General features: G+C 46.7%; 1 long non-coding RNA gene across 1 annotated transcript; it reads right to left on the bottom strand.

Annotated features, from left to right (window-relative positions):
* Positions 1 to 5,068: 5,068 nt before the first annotated feature.
* On the bottom strand, positions 5,069 to 13,229 carry LOC146442895 (uncharacterized). The gene is made up of 3 exons (XR_014849489.1): positions 13,169 to 13,229; positions 7,889 to 7,950; positions 5,069 to 5,360 (listed from the first exon to the last, which is right to left on the bottom strand). It is a non-coding gene; the product is annotated as an uncharacterized LOC146442895 (long non-coding RNA).
* Between the last annotated feature and the right edge of the window lie 3,413 nt (positions 13,230 to 16,642).

The following is a 16,642-nucleotide window of genomic DNA, read 5'->3' on the forward strand; positions in this document are numbered from 1 at the left end:
CAGTCCTGTATCAAGAAAAACGATTGTGCACATGCCCAGCTTTCCCTGTAGCAAGTAGACTTAGTATGTTTGAGGGATGCATGGGCTTAACACTGCCTTCAGAAAGCTGAAAAGAGTAGATGAGAATTGTTGACAGTGGGCAGGAACTGGGACAGTCACTGGTGTCGTTGAGGAACTGCTGCGGTGATTTTTTGGACATCCCACCTCAGGAAGGCTTAACTACTGGACTTTTCCATCTCCACTTTTAGGAGTTGGGGGTATCTAATCAAGGAATAATCAGAAAGATCCAGTGAGGGAACCAGGCTGTTGCTACAAGACCACTAAATTCTCCTGCTTTCCACTAGGATTATGCCAGGATATGCAGATGAAAAGCCCTCATTTGGAAAGGATGACTCTGAACTCATTTGTGAACCCATGCAAATTAACCAAATGTGTTTGTTGACTGTAAGTCTGATGGCAGAAAACTGTTCTAAGGGAAGATGAGTCACTTGGAGTTGAGAGATCACCTTCCATGCCATATTATACTCTATGTTGTTGCTTTTTTTGTTGTTTTTGTTGGTTTCTTGAGAATAAACAACAGCACCTCAGATAAATGAGGGTGTTTATCAGAGGGAATTCCACTGGAAACACAGACCTTTGGGAACTGGGACCATACAAGCTCTGTTGTATGCTAAAAACAGCCAGTTAAACAAATACCTAAATGTGCAAAGGAATAACTGTCCATTTGCCTCAACAGCCAACTCTGCCATTGTGGCTAGCACAGGTCTTTCCCATGAGAATTTTTTCCTGTGTTTTATAAACAAAGATAAAGTTTGGATGTTATTAAAAACAGTGTCTTGAGATTTGGACAGTTCAGGCCTGGCCAATCGGGCCTAGAGGGAGGTTTCTGACTGACCAATCTGGGTGACCTCTGAAAAATCTATATAAGCTGGAATTAAATAATAAAAGCTCTCTTTTTTATGCCATGCTGAGAATCCAGGTCTTCTTTCTCTGCTAGCAGCTCAAGAGCAACGTGCCATAATTCCACTCAGGTTGAACACCTGGGGTGGTGAAGCCTGCAGAGCCACCTACACCAGTTTCACTCTGGTTTTTAAAGGATGGTGGTGTCGCTGTTGAGCAGCTAGCAGAGTAATGAAGGCACCAGTTCTCAGTGGCAAGAAGGAATGACCTTTATTGTTTTGATTTCATCACATATATAGAGTTCTCAAAAGTCACCCAGATTGGTCAGTCAGAAGCCTTCCCCTAGGCCTGATTGGCCAGGACTGCACTGTCCAAGTTCTGGGACACTGTTCCAACAACATCCAAACTTTATTTATAAAACACAAGAAAATTTCTCATGGGAAAAACCTGTGCTAGCCACAATGGTGGTATTGGCTCTGCTGGATGTTCCCATTCCTAGCAAATGCTTACAGGCTGGCATGCTGGTGGTGACTGCAGTGAGGCTGAGAGTAAAACATCCATCCATCCCAATTCCCTGTCCCTGACACCCTAAAAGCACCTTAGTGAAGAATGTAGGAACAGGGCAAGCATGTAATGCTGTTTCCCAAGAGTGTTCTCCCAAACTAATGGTTGAAGACTCAGGAATTTCCTGAGGGTTTTATGTTGAATAACCCAGGATGGATTTCCCTTCTGCAGACTTTGTTCAATCACCACTTGAGCCTTCTTATGCTCTTAAGATCCACATCTGCTGGGGAGTCTTTGCTACACCTGATGGGAAAAACTGCTGCCCCTTGTTTATTGTGACCTTGACAGCTCTTTGCTTTGTCCTGCAAGAGCCAAGAGCCAATCACCCCCTCCAAGACATCGTGAGTTTATAGGTATCCATCATAGATGTCCTCAATCAATCCTCTCTAGGCTGAAGAATTAGGAAAGGTTCAAAGAACCAGCTGAATCAATGCTTGCATATTAGCAAACCATCCCATGCTTTGGATCATGTTTGTCATCCTTCTCTTAACATTTTCCACTTCCACATCCCTTTTCCAAGGAGAGACAAGCAGAAGTGGTACAAGATCCATTTTTCTGTGAATGGGAAACATGACGAATGAAAGGAAACCCATATATTGTAAGATATTTCATCTGCATCATTTCAAAGTGAATCTGATAAAAGCCAAACAGAACACAAATCTGTATTAAATTAAATCACCCCCACCAATCCCTCCACCCCTACTCATGAAGTCATTAAAGTGATTTGGTGGGGAAATTGAAGCTTGGAAAATCAGTTTATTGATAAACTGGAGGGTAAAAAAAAATAAAAGCAGTGGCAAAGAGCAATAGCACATTTTAAAAGTTATTATGACACCAAATGCAAGGCCAGGGTAGAAACGTGTGTTGGTAAAATTATCCTGCAGATTTCAAAATATATCAGACCATGTCAGCAAGAAAGCAGAAGAGTTCAGAACAAAGTTCCCAGGGAGGGCACACAAACAATGACTCAAAAAGGAAGTTTGGGAAATGTGGGGAAATGCTCAGTAATTACTTTTTAATTTGTTTTGCTTCATTCAAAACAATTCAGCAAGGGAACACGAAACACAAAAATTAGAGCAAACAACAGTAAATTAACTTAACCTGGACTATGTTCATTATTTATGAACACCTACTACCTCTGCAAAATAAAACCAAGAGATTCCATGCAGACACAGAGAATTTCTCTGGTGAAATACATGAAGATGCACCTTGAAAACTATTAGCAAAAGAGAGATGAAATAATGGGGCTTTTTAGGCAGTAGCCTGATTCACATTAAATTCAAGGAATTTTGACTTCAAAGGGAGATGGATAGAGAACAGTAGATTAGAAGGAGCTGCAAGCCAAGGTCCTCCTTCAGCCTCTCTGGATAAATTCTTCCAGCCCAAGGCTTACATTTCTTTGCATAAAGCAAGTGTTTGTGGCATGAGAGAAGGAGCAGAGCCCTGCAGGAGCTGTCCCAGGCAAGAGGTGTCAATCCAAACTGTGGGGAACAGGAAGGAAAAGACAAGGAGGCAAATGAAGACCACCAAGATAAAATTTCCCATGCTAAAGGTGGGGTGGGGGAAATCAGCCACCCTCCACATCAGGAACATTATGGCTGAGTGCACAGGTGCCCTTAGAAAACCAGATGTGCTGTGGAAGTGACAGCTTAAAATGTGGGAGAAAAAGGGATTTTATGAGACAGAGGAGAGAGGTTACAGGGAGCAGTGCAGTCTGTATTCCTGAAGCACCAGGCAGGAATTGGCCCAGCCAGCTTTCCCCTTCCATGGGGCTGAGGGTAAGAGCAGTGGCAAAGTGCAAACCAGTCTGAGGACAGCTCTTGGCAGAAATGCTCTTGCAATAGTGCAGGTTAAAAGTTGATAGTGGTTTCCTTGCTTCAGCCAAGCCAGGGAACCAAATGAAAATATCTTTTCAAATTTACTTCCCAACTCCCTGCCCATTTCTCCCCAAACAGTAGCAGGAGGATCTTGCCACCCACATTTGCACTGTCCTTAAGAAAGTGTGTGCCTATTTTAGGACAATTTGGAAACCCTTGGAAACATTCCTAATTAATAAACATAATTTCTATTTTCTTTTCCTGTATTCCCCTGTGAATTTCCATCGTCTTCCTTTGCCAGCTATTGTGTATGAAGCCATTCATGATCCAACAGCAAGGCAATCCTTGGAACTTTGGGAATCCTAACCTGGCATCAGCATGCAAGGAGGGAATTGTTCTTTAGCCGTGAAAAGTACTTGCCTTTCCAGTCAACTCTAGGCCTGTTGTTACAGTTTAGCTGTTTTGTCTGGAAGGCAGAAATAGGGGAACCTCAAAAGATTCTGCCCAGAAAACTCTCCAGTCTGTTGTCTGTACAGGGGACAAGGACAGGGAGGAGGAGGAACAAGTTCACATGAGTTTCTCTCTGTTTACTAAAAATACTGCCAACATGATGCTTCTGATAATTTTGTTTGCAGTACTGGTTCAGAAAGAGGAAGTACAGATGGGTGAGGAGATATAAAAAGACGTTGTTTTTCTTCTCCTTGTGACGTGTTGTGTAACTACAGCCCTGGAGAGAGCTGGCAGTGAGGAGAAGCATCAGGGTGAGTTCTGCTTTGCCCAGGTGGGTATCCAGGGAGAAAGCAATGCTGCTCACCTCAACATCCTTCCCACCTGCCATCCTCTCTGAGTCTAGGATGAAGTTAAAATTTATTTTTCCTGTCCATGGATTGTCACCATACCCAGCCAGTTAACAAACTACACTCACTCAGTAGTCTCCTGTCAGATATCAAAACTATTTTGCCCACTATGATCTTGTGCTGAATGTAAATTTAAAAGATAAGGCTTCACTGCATAAGTAGCTCAAGTAATCTGATCTAGTTTTGCTCAGGAGTGAAAGTTTAACCTTTAGCCCCCAAAAGTCAGAAGGCTTTATCCTTTTGAGGTATTCAAACCCTACAGGATGAGGCCCTGCTGGAGCTGACCCTGCTCTGAGCAGAGTGGTGGGAGCAGAGGACCTGCTGTAAGCAAAGAGCAGATTAAAGACCATCTGATGGAACTGGATAGGCACAGGTTTGTGAGACCTGAGGCCATTCATCCCAGGGTCCTGAGGGAGCTGGCTGGTGTTGGATCCAAGTCACTCTCCATCACATTTGAAAAGGCATGGCAGTCAGGCAAAGTCTCTGGGGAATGAAGTTCTTCCCCAGAGGGTGTCAGGCACTGCCCAGGCTGCCCAGGGAATGGGCACAGCCTGAGGCTGCCAGAGCTCCAGGAGAGTTTGGACAAAGCTCTCAGGGATGCACAGGGTGGGATTGTTGGGTGTCTGTGTAGGGCTGGCAGCTAGACTCCATGATCCTTGTGAGTCCCTTTCAACTCAGCATATTCTGTGATTCTATGAGTGGAAGAAGTGAAACATCACTCCTCTTTCCAGAAATGGCAGAAAGGAAAACCTGGGGAATTACAGAGCTCCCCCTCTGTGCCTGGGAAGGAGATGGAGCAGATCCACACTGAGAACAAACTGTGCCTGACCAGTCTGGTGGCCCTCTGTGATGCAGTCACTGCAGTGGTCAGCAAGGGAAGACCAACAATCATCTGAGGAGACTTCTGCTTCAGCCTAAGGCCGAAGACTTCTACTTCGGCCTAAGGCCTGTGACACGATCCCGCATGACATCCCATGATCCCCAGGCTGGAGAGACAGGGAGTTGAAGGGTGGACCATTCAGTGGATGAGGAATTGGCTGGAAGGACACAGCCAGAGCTGTGGTCAAGGGCTCTGTGTCCAGGTGCAGGCTGGTGACAAGTGGTGCCTCTCAGGCCTCTGGCTCAGTGCTCCTCCATGTCTCCATCAATGACACACATAGTGCACCCTCAGCTTCTAACTGGGCTGTTTCCCTTCTCCTCAAAGGTGTGAGCAAAAAATACCCTAAAAAACAACAACAAGAAGAAACAAACAAACAAAAAGTCCCAGGATCTAAACACAGAAGGGACTTACTGAAGGGGTTAAAGTTAGTGATGTGTCTGAGGTAATTTGGAATTCACACAAGAAAGCAGTAAGCTCAATGATGCACTCTGGGTTTCTGTGGGTTTTAGGCCTTTCTAATGATGTTGTGAGGATAAATACTGTGCCACCCACACATCTCTGCTATATTTATCCTGACAACACTCCTGTGAGGCAGGGCAGTCCTGCTTACTCATTAACTCATGGGGAACAGAAACTCAGATGTCCAAGTGACTTGTCCAAGCTCACCCAGTGACTGCAGCTCCAATGCTCTTGGAACTGTGCCTTCCTTCCTCTTGCCTCCACAAGAGATTTGTGCCCCTCCTCTCCCCTGCAGCTGCATTAGGGCAACTTTGAAAGGCAGACAAGCAAAAAGGACCTTCTCATGTGACCCTACAAGCAATGGCACCTCAGAGGCTCTGCCAGTGGAAATTCCCAGTATGGATACTGACTCCCTATTAACCAGTTCATACAGAACTGTATGCCAGCCCTCTTATCTCCCTTCATCTCACTCAGGTTTTAGGCTCCTGTTCTACAACAAGTAGGTGATAACAGGGGCAAAGTACAGTGCTGTGTGTGACTGAGGCACTCACCAGGGCAAGGCCTGAACAGACATGACTTTTCTGAGAGCTTGTGCCTTGCCAAAATGTTCTTCTGGATTTGCATTCATTGTTATTGGCATTGCTGTTCCTATGGGATCAGTGCACTGACAGGATCATGAAATAGGAGGTATTAGTCAAGTGCCTTGCAAAGGATTTCTGGAGGAAACATCAGTGGGCCTGGGTGGCTCAGAAAGGGTTGGTCAGTCCCTCCCTAAGCCCCTGCTTTCCATGGGGTCAGGATCTGAGTGTGGGAGAGCTCCTTTCATGCTGGAAGCTGCGCCTTGGTGCATCAGCAGGACTCTGGAATCATCTCTTGGACAAAGTGGTTTTTCAGTAGCCCCACAACAGCCCCTAAGCCAGCCCTGAGCACTCTGGTGCCATGGCTCTGCCCTGCTTGGCACCTCCCTGCAGAGGAGACAGGGAGAGGAGAACATTGGCAGTGGAACAAGGGCAGGGAGTCCTCCATCATCCATCCCGAGTCCAATAATTGTCAGCTGGCTCACTCCACCTTGGAAGATCTCAGGCATCAGCGCTGAAGTGATCCACCCTTGGCAGAGGAGTTGAGGAGGGCGAGGGAAGCTCAGTGGAAGCACTGAATGAATGTGTTGTCACACACACGGCCTGAAGGTCTGAGTGCCCTGGGCAGCTCTCAAGGCTTTCTGTGTGCCAGGTGGAGGCACAGCATCATCAGCATTTCTGTGATCCTGCTGGGATTCCCGAGGCCATGGTGTGCTCATGGGAACTGAGCTCCTAAAGCAGGCTGCTCTCAGTCCAGGACAGAGGAGGGATGGGTCAGCGAGAGAGGATTTTAACAATGGAAAAAATTGTAGTTTGACAGGCTTGTAGTAAATTTAAATTATCAAGCAGGTCATGGCTCAGACCCTGAAACTTTACAGCAGCAGCTACTAAAGAGTAACGGTGGGGATTCCCCTGGTGTGCTGAACTGCAGCTATAATTAGACCATTTAGATATTATCTTCCTAACAGAGAAAATTGCTCAGCTCCACAATGCCCGCTGCTTCTGCCCATTCTGGGAGTTACCCCACACATTTATTTACACTCAAGGGAAGATCTGAGCTCTGTTTGCTTTGCTGCAGCAAAAATCCCCCTTACATCATGGGATCCCCACCCCAAGTAGCTCAGGATTAGCCTTCCAGACACTGGGAGTGGGAAGATACCTAGTTATTTACAGTGTTCTCCTCTCACCTTCCCCCTGTGCTTCCATCCCTCAGGGAGCTGCTCTCTTCTGAGTGATGAGTTGTAAACAATGCAATACACATTACAAATTGTGTGTGCAGAGAGGATGGGTAATTGTTTTGCAAATAAGAAATACTACACAACCACTCCCTTCATGGCTACCAAGAAATGCCTTCAACTCCCAAACAAGCTGCCAATTACTGCATTTACACATAGCATGGATGGACCAGACCTTCCTGTAAGTTCCTTTGCCATCCCACTCTCGGCGAAACTGGATTAATCTGTTTCAGGACAGTTCTGAAAAATCTCATGCATGTAACAGCCTGAACTCACTTCCAAGCAAAATTGGGTTTTCATGGCATTTAGGCATCATCCTGTCAGCTCCACTCCCAACCTGTTATTCCATCTGCCAGCACAGAAAAAATAGTTGTCCATTTTTAGCTGATTTTCATACTAATGAGAAGTATTGGACCCAGGAGGTTTCTCTATTGTTGTCTTATAAAGGAAAAAACATCAAAATGGTTTAAAGTGGCTGTTAATTAACACCTTGCATCCCCTCTAATCTCATCAGAATAACATGAAAGGAGACTTTGCCCCACCTCCCTGGACAGAAATGCAAGCCAAAGCCGTACAGATTGCTTCAGACCATTCTCACCTACCCTGCAGTCCTGTTCCACTGCAGGCAGCAGGGTCTGTATCTTCCTGGCAAGTTCACTCCTTTCAGAGGTGGGAAAACAGAAGGAAAGAAGGAAACACCTTGTCTGAGAGCTAATGACAAGGGAATTTGAATGCTTGTGTCTTGCTGGTGTCAAAAAAAGGAGGGTGTGCAGAGATTTACTCTCCAGGGCAAATCTTGAGCTCACTGCAAGGTTGAGAAGCCTAAAATTAGTGCTTTTTCTTACATCATTGTTACCCCTGTTGAGGGTGTAATTTTTGGCTTTTGCAGGACAGAGACAACCCAGGGTGAGAAAGCCAGGAAGGGAAGGGCATGGGCAGTCCAATAAATAAATAAATAAAGATCAGGCTATTCCTACCATGGAACAATTCCTGTGTGAATCAATTATGAAAGAGTTGAGCATTTCAGGTCTCTCTGACAGACATTTTCAGAGAAGCTTTGAGAAGAAGAGTTTGCCCAGCTGGGCAGGGAGGGAGCCTGTGGGCTGCTGCTTTGAGGCAGAAGTATGATTTTGAGCTTTCCTCTGTAGTAAAAGACAAAAAAAAACCAAAAAAAAAACCCAAAAACAAAACCAGAGAAGTGGGCTCCCTGCTGACTCTCCCTTGGCCTGGCAAGAGCAGCTCATGGCTGTAGCATCAGTCTGACTGTTCTTTTGGTTCCCCCTGACCTTTGCTGATGGTTACACACCACAGGGGAAGTTTCTCCTCACTTGACATCCTCTGCCCTCTCACAAACACCATCCAAGGAGCCAAACTGTGTGCCTGCAGAAGCAGATGTGACTTACACCTCACCTGTGGATGTCAGGAGTAACTTCAAACCTCTTTTCTTTATTTATTCATCTGAAGAGCCCAACTGTACAGCAGTGGTACAGTATCAGCAATATCTGGACAGTTGCTAAGTGCAGCCCTCAGGCTGTGCACACACATCCTCCTGGAGCTGCAGCCTTGCTCCTTAAAGAGATCACAACAGCCTGGCCAAATCTGACCACATCTGAATTGCTTTGCTATTTGGAAAAAAAGCTACACCTTTTACAGTTAACCTCAGCACCTGGTGTAAAGCAGCAGAGCTCTGATCTAAACTCTGCTAAATGAAGTTGATTTCAAAGCCAGAGAGGATGAGTCATTTGCACTGATAAACTGGAAACTTGCTTTATAAATGCTATATGAAGTTGGTATCATGGTGTTTCCAGGCTGGCTGCAATTACCATGTTCTCAAAAATTTTCAGCCCTTAGGTGAATGAGCCAATTCTTCCCTCTTTTCCAGCAGTGTAAATTAGTATTTACTACACTGGAATGATAGGAGGTTTGTCGCTGTTGAGCCGCTAGCAGAGAAAAAGGTCCAGGTTCAAAGTGTGGCATCAAGAAGAAGGTTTTATTATTTAATTCCAACTTATATAGACTTTTCAAAGGTCACCCAGATTGGTCAGTTCAAAGCCTCCCCCTAGGCCTGATTGGCCAGGCCTGAACTGTCCATACCTCGAGAAACTGTTTCAACAAACATCCAAACTTTATCTTTGTTTATAAAAACACAGGAAGAAGAGAAAGAATTCTCACAGGAAAGGTCTGTGCTAGCCACAGAGGTCAGGCCCAGCACACAGGATCCCAGACATGCCATTCCCAGCTTGGCCCAGATTCCCCACAGACACCACCTGAGCAATGTGGGCAGCATTTCCATGCAGTAAAACCATGTGGGAAGTGCAGGTGACAATGGCACTTCCAGGTAATGCTGGAGGTCAAACTCACACCCAGGAGGTAAAACTCACAGCCACCCTCTACTGACACATCACACCTTGTGTCACACAGCTGGAGGCATCAGGCATCCTCTGCCTCGGGATCTGGCAGGCTTTCCTTGCTGCTCCTGAAGGGAACTGAGGACTCTGGGTTAATGAAACACAGGCAAATCAAGTCAGCTTGATTCTCCACAGCTTTGCACTGGAGGGCTCTTCCACCTTTGTGTGAAGCAGATGTGAAATAACTCTTCCTTGTTATTAGCTCTGGTTTAATGCCATTACATGCACCAATTCCATTCCTTATGGGACACAACTCAGCTCCAAGCTTGCCAACACTTTTACTGTTTGTGGGTAATTTATAAGCATGTGATTGGTTCCACTGAAATTCAGAAAATACACTGGGGTAAAAAATTAGGAGTTCAAAATCTGACCTTTCTGGATGAGCTGTCAGTAAAGTGGTTAGAGTACCATGACAGCCCAGGCCAGATGCACCACCATCACTCTGTGATTTTATCTCACATTCAACACTGGAAGATGGGTATTTGCAGATGAATATACAAATACACACCACCAGACTGCCTGGTGACCATGGTTTCAATTTTAATGCATTTTTAGACATTCAGACAATACCAAACAAGGTGGGTTTTCCCCTGCCTTTAGTTTCTTCAGAGTTTAAGAATCTGCTTTTTTTTTTCTCCATGCTGTTTCTGCTTTTTAGTGCAAAGCCAAGTGCTCAAAGGAAATGGATGCTGTCTTGGATGTTCACTCCATCCTACCTCAGCTTTACCCAATTATCAGTCTATTACCTCTAGGTCACTTTTCCTCCTGGCTTGCAAAACAGACTCGAGAGGCAAATCTCCCCATATCTAAGGACAGATTCATTTAGCCACAAACTCCTAACATAAGTTAACATGTCCAAAAAATCTCTCACTGATTTAGGGGGCCCATGTCCTACTTTCAGGAGGGATTTGTGTCCACATTTTAAAGGGATTTAGCTAGGTAAGGATGCCTCCTCCCAGCCCAGGCAGCCTTTGGGACCCCCAGGCATTGCCAGCTCCTGCACTGAAGGGAAGGCAGGCTGGGCTTTGCCTTCCTTAACCATCTCTGATGGCACAGACAACCAAATTCCTTCCTCCCTATGAATTCAAATTCCTCCAAGGGGCAGAAAAGAGTGATTCAACCAGGGAATGTTTGAACAGAGCTGCAGACAGTGTTTTTGTCTGGGTATATTCCTTTGCTCAGGTGACAGTGATGCCACCGTGGCCAGGGAAGCCAAATGCCCCACCTGCCAGGGATTTATTCACTGTAAGAAATGCTCACCACGGAGAGGGCTCTGCCAGTGTGTGAGTGCCCTTTGCCAGCACACTGTGAGGTGCTCCTCATCGGGTTTCATCCTTACAAATGAGTTAGAAAAGCACCAGCTGCACACATCAGTCTGCAGGGAGCACTGAGGAGAGGCATGTTCTGGTTAACAGCCAAGGGATGTGCTTCCCACTCCCATAGCAAAGTCATTCCTGCACACCACTGCTGCTAGGGTTAACAAGATTTAAACATTACAGTGGACTTTGCTTGCCACTTATCCTGCAGACATTATAAGAGAAAATGAGGCTCTGGGCTGTGAGACAGAAAGAGCAGGCAGAGGGATGTAACAGCACACCTCGTGTCCCTCAGCAGCATCTGCTGTGGAACATGCTGGTGAAGTACTGACTGAAAGACATGAAACCCCAACTGCAACTGGGAGAGAGCCTGGTGTTTTATTCCAAACAGCTTTAATGCTCTCCTGCCTAAAGGGAGCCCAGCCCATACCGTGAGGGAATGTGCTGAGGCTGAGCCAGAGCAAAAGCATCTCTCCTTGCTCCTCCCTTCTCCTGCTCAGATACAGACTTGGCAGCACAAGGGACAGGACTCCAGTCGAGCTCCAGCGAAAAACCCTCTCTCTGTGAAAAAAAAAAACCCAAAAACTCTTATATCGATTTCTAAATAAAACCAAACACAGACGAACACGAGCTGGGACACCAAACTTCAGAAGAGATCTCCTTGCTCCCAAACATGCCCCTGGCTAAGCCCACTGTGAAATCACCATGCCAGCTTCCCCTGCATGCACACACACATGCACAACCCTCCTGGTAAAAATCCTCTGCTCCAGGAGCTCCTGAGAACAGCAGAAACAGTGACAGAAGGACTACTGCTGTCTTCCCCCTCCTCATACTTTTGGTGTGTTCCTCCCACTTTTCCCCCATTCCTTCGAGGACATCTGTGGTGGTGTTGAAAACCGGTGGCTTTGCTGCTCCCCTCCCAGCTCTCCAGACGTGGTTGTGCCTGCTGAGCCACTGCTATCAATCCTCTCCTTCCAGCTGCAAGCCTTGTGACTCAGATTCTCCAGAAAAACCCTTGGCTCAGCATCATAAGCAGGAGGAATTAAAACTCATGAAAAACGAGCTCGTACCAACCCTTTTTATAAGTCTCTAATGGAGGGTCATATGAGCTGGTCAGACCCCCTGCCTTCCCCTTCTACCCCCTCCCCCTTCTCCAATCTTCCTGTTATTCTTGGCCACAAACTGCTGGGTGTTTCAGCTGGGGCACTTGGAGCAGGAGAGGATATCCCATTCAAAAGCCCAAATCCCAGTGTGGCCTTTTCCTGCTGGAAGCAGTTGTAAAATTTCTTTCTTTTTTTTTTTTTCCCCCTTCTTTTCTTGGTACAGTTTTCCTGACCTACATATTCCAGCATGCTATGACTTCTGCTCTATCAATGACCCACATTTTCAAACTGGAAAAGAAAAACCCCAGCAAGAGATGGTAGTAGATAAATATGGGAAGCAGGAGCCCAGCCCTGTGGGGAGATCTCCAAGCAGTTGCCCAAAAGTAAGGCTGATTTAGGAGCTTCTTTTTATTCCCCCTCCCCAACCCTTCCACCCAGCTGCTTCTACTTAAGAACCAAAACAAAGCACAGATCTCCCACTAATTCAATTTCAGACTGGGAGGGGTTTTGAGCAAATCACTCAGGCTGCTCTAGACTGTTCCCCTTTACCACAGCACATCCAACAGGGGAGACCCAGCACCCTCAAAGGGATCTGAGCTCCTGACACCCCCCAGGAATTAGACAGTTCCAGGATCTGAACCCCAATGTAGAAGCAGACCCCTGAAAATCACCAAACCTGCTGGGAAAACACCTCCCTCCCAGAAGGAGGGATGGGCAGCAGCAGAGGTGATGGAAACCAAGCCAAACGCTGCAGAGAGTATACCAGGAGTGACTCCCTGGGCTGGAGGAGATGGACATGGGGTAGGAAGAGGAGTTGGAGGAGCAGGGCTCTGCCCTGGGGCCTCACTGTCCCTCAGGTCACCCTGAGCTTCAGCTGCACCCCTGGAGCTGATGGGCTACAGATGCCCAGACCTCCCCATCCCATCTCCATCTCTGACTGCCAGCCCTGCCTCTGTCTGTCCTTCTCTTGGTTCTTCTGGAGAAATCAGGATTAATGCAGCCCAGACCAAGTGCATGTTCCTTCCTCCAAAACCATCCTGTCTTCACTCACCTCTTCCTCTGCTCTCCATATCAACTGCCCACCCTAACCCCACCTCTGTCATGCAAATTCATCCTCCAGGAGCTAACAGATTCCTCCTCCCTGCTTTTCCTGCTTTTAGCTAAAGCTTTTTCCATAACACATGCCAAAGCCAGCCTTGTCCTTGCTGCTGCAGCAGCAGACATGCCCAAGCCATTGCTTTTTGTGCCAGGATGAAGAGCACGTTCGCTTGGCACCCACAAATCACCACCTCCAGCCTTGTAGCTCTCAAATCTGCTCCTTTTCTTTAGAACTGAGGGAATATGGTCCACAGTGGCTTCCTCCATGGGCTCCCCACTGACAGCACAGCTGGAATACCAGTTTCAGGTGATAGAGTCTTGTTCTAGTTCACCACAGGTTGCTAACAGTAATTGAAGCATGGTGGAATTATCTGTTTAAGGATTCTAATTTCCTGTTATTATTTAATTCTGTGCACATCGATTTAGATAGATCAGTAGCTCTAAACATGTTCAACTCAATGGACTTCCAGGTCAGAAAGATGATTTCTGCTTGCTCAACATCTGTACCTTGGGCTCTGCAACTCATTCTTTTTTTTTCTTTAAAGCTATTTCTAAGCAGCTCTGTGCTAGAATAGTACACAGGAGTGTCATTTAATAAGACACTAAATACAATCCTAGACTGAAGATGGCTCTTAATAGAAAATTGGGGGTTTTTCCAGGCTTTGATTCTATCTTCCTTCTTTTCCCAAAGTGTCTGGGGCTCCAGCCTGCCGTAGAGCAGTTACCCACCAGTGCAAAGGGCTCTGACCCAGAGCTTTGGGACATGCCCTCAGTGCATGCAGGGCACAGGGAGAGACTCCTGGTACCACAGGCACAGCTGCACAGCAGCTCACAGGGGAGCCAGGACTGGGATGTGCAGGGATGTGGAAATAGGAATTTTAGAAATAGCTGTCAGATACCTTATAATTTGAAAAAGCCCCTTGTTGATTTGGGGGATTAAATTCCCTCTCCTTCCACCCCTGCCCTGTCTGGACTGTAAGCACAATGGGACTGCTTTTTTCCTGTGTGTTCAGTGATGGATTTCAGAGTCTGACATGAGAGACTTGGTTTGGAAAGACCAAGTTGTGCTCAAACACACCACGACTGCAAAGCACTCACCTCACAGGAAGAGAAAGGAATTCAGCAGAAAAGCTGTGCCATGGGGATGGCTGGGTTTCACTCCTGGGCATATTTCTAGGGAAAAAACAGGGAGGGCTGGGTTTCCTTTGTGCTCTGTCCTTACACCACACCAGCCAGGTCTCTGCTGAGACATGCCTTTTACTTCCTGCACCAACCACACAAATCCCTGCCTGATCTCAAGCGTTCCATGGGGAATTTCCTGCTGATTCTTTGGTGCTGCTGTGGCTTAGCAGGGTGAGGAGGTCAGCACTGGTGGATTCCTGTCCCTTTCTGTTCACAGCCTGCCCCATTTTTAGGGACAATGACATGCCAGTCCCCACTCAATCCTATGGGAATGAGGGGAATGGTGGGGCTGATGTGGGGCAGTGGTGATGCTGGAGGGAAACACCTTCATAGTGAGGCCACCATACTCCTCTTACAAGGAGTACATGTCACCCAAAGAAGGGACAAAGGCACGGGTTGGGCCACTTCATGAGATCTTTCCCTAAATAAAAACCTGAAACAAGGAAAGCTGTGGTTATTCCAAGCCTGTGTGAGCTGCAAACATCCAGGGAGAGGGAAAGGAAAAACAAAAGGACACAGACACCCCAGCAGGGGTTTGATGAGGTGACACCAGGCCAAGCCAGATGTCCCAGGAGCACAGTGGGAACACAGCTCTGTGAATTCCACACCCCAAACACAGACAGGCTGGTGCAAGGGGAGCACAGGCATGAAAACAGGCAGAGCTTGGCTTCCCTAACCCACTGCTGCTCTGTGGACTGTCTGAGCAAGCAGCACCAGGTCTCAGCATCCTCCTGTCCCCTGATCCACTCCTCCCCAGCTCCCATCCTGCTGCCAGAATGGGTGTCACCACCTGCACGGGACTTGGTGACTGAAAGGTGGCCAGGGAGGACAGAAAGTATGAGAAAGTGAGGGAGAGGAGGCAGAGAAGAGAGAAACCTGGCAATGTGGTGGGAAACCTGGAAATGTGTGGTGGTGCTGACGTGTTCTGGGATAACCAAAACCTGATGGCAAATTAACTCCCTTCTTTTGGGGTTTATTTTGAGACCTCAGCAGCTTTGAATGTGGTGTTTGTGAAGAAAAGACCAAGGCAGGGGAGATCCCAGACAGGAGGGCTGAAGTCTAACACTTAAGGAGACACAGAGTACCTTCAGTCAAGTCAGCTGTGGAGATGAACAAGGATCTGGGCAGAGTTTAGGTCCTGCCCCAGTGCTGGGTGTCTCTGTCCTTGCACATCTACTTGTTCAGCAAAATGGTCTGGGAGGAAAACTGGTGCTCTTTGGCCAAAAATGTCTTGTCAAGCCCTGACTCCCTTAGGGGATTATATGCAGAATAGCTTGAAGATTTATCTTCCACAGTTTAGTGCAAAAAATATTTAAGGGTCCCTCTGAGAATGATAAAAATTTAGAGACCCTGGATTTTCAAAAGAACCTCAAAGTGGCCTCCAGGTTTTTACTCTATTCTTACAATTTCGTTAAAAATAGCAGGGACTGTTGGGTGTTAGGTGCCCTGCACAAAAACCAAAGATACCTTCCCTAAAGTTAGAGAGCTAGAAATCAGGAATCTAAATCTATTTCTCAATCCCCTACCAGTAAATGGCCCAAATATCCAGAAGTGCTGAGCAGTCGTGGCTCCCATGGCAGAGCCAAGACAGTGCTATGCAGTCTGGCAGCAAAATGAAGTGAGCCACAAACCTGGAAGCCCAAATGACCCATTTTTTTACAAACCATGGTTTCCTGACCTGGTTGTTCATGACTGCAAAAAATTCGTGTGTGGATCCAAAGCCTGCATCTTAAAAAAAAAAAAATCAGACTGGAAAATTCACCATGAGAATGTGAAGAGAGAGGGCTGAGGTTTCTCCCCCCTCCAAGATGACTAATGAAAAGCTTTCAGGACTGTGACAGAAAGAGCTAAGAAAACAGCAGTGATGTGCCACAGCAGTCCCATTGCACAGAAATGATGCACAGCAGTAACCCACAGCCCTCCTTGAGAGGCTGGGAGGGAGCAGGTGGCAAATGAGCCAATGTTTTGGTGCTGTGAAAGCTCTCAGTGCAGCAGCAGTCACCAGGCTCCAAGAATATCAGCAGCCTCCCTCCAGCCCTGCAGAGAGTGAGGTCTCTTGCCTGCAGGCTGCTGAAGCACACAAAACTCGTTTAAGATCCCTGAGATAAGTAAACCTGACAATGCCATGTTTTGACTGGAAAGAAGCCTCCAGCATTAGAAGCACAAGTGGTAAAAGGATGTATTTTCTGCTTCCACCTCCTCCCAGTCCTGTAATCTGTGCAAATTTTGGGAGCCACATAGAAAC

Source organism: Lichenostomus cassidix, chromosome 1Ab, assembly GCF_008360975.1.
Source record: "Lichenostomus cassidix isolate B80296 chromosome 1Ab, HeHo_3.0, whole genome shotgun sequence".
NCBI classification, from domain to species: Eukaryota; Metazoa; Chordata; class Aves; order Passeriformes; family Meliphagidae; genus Lichenostomus; species Lichenostomus cassidix.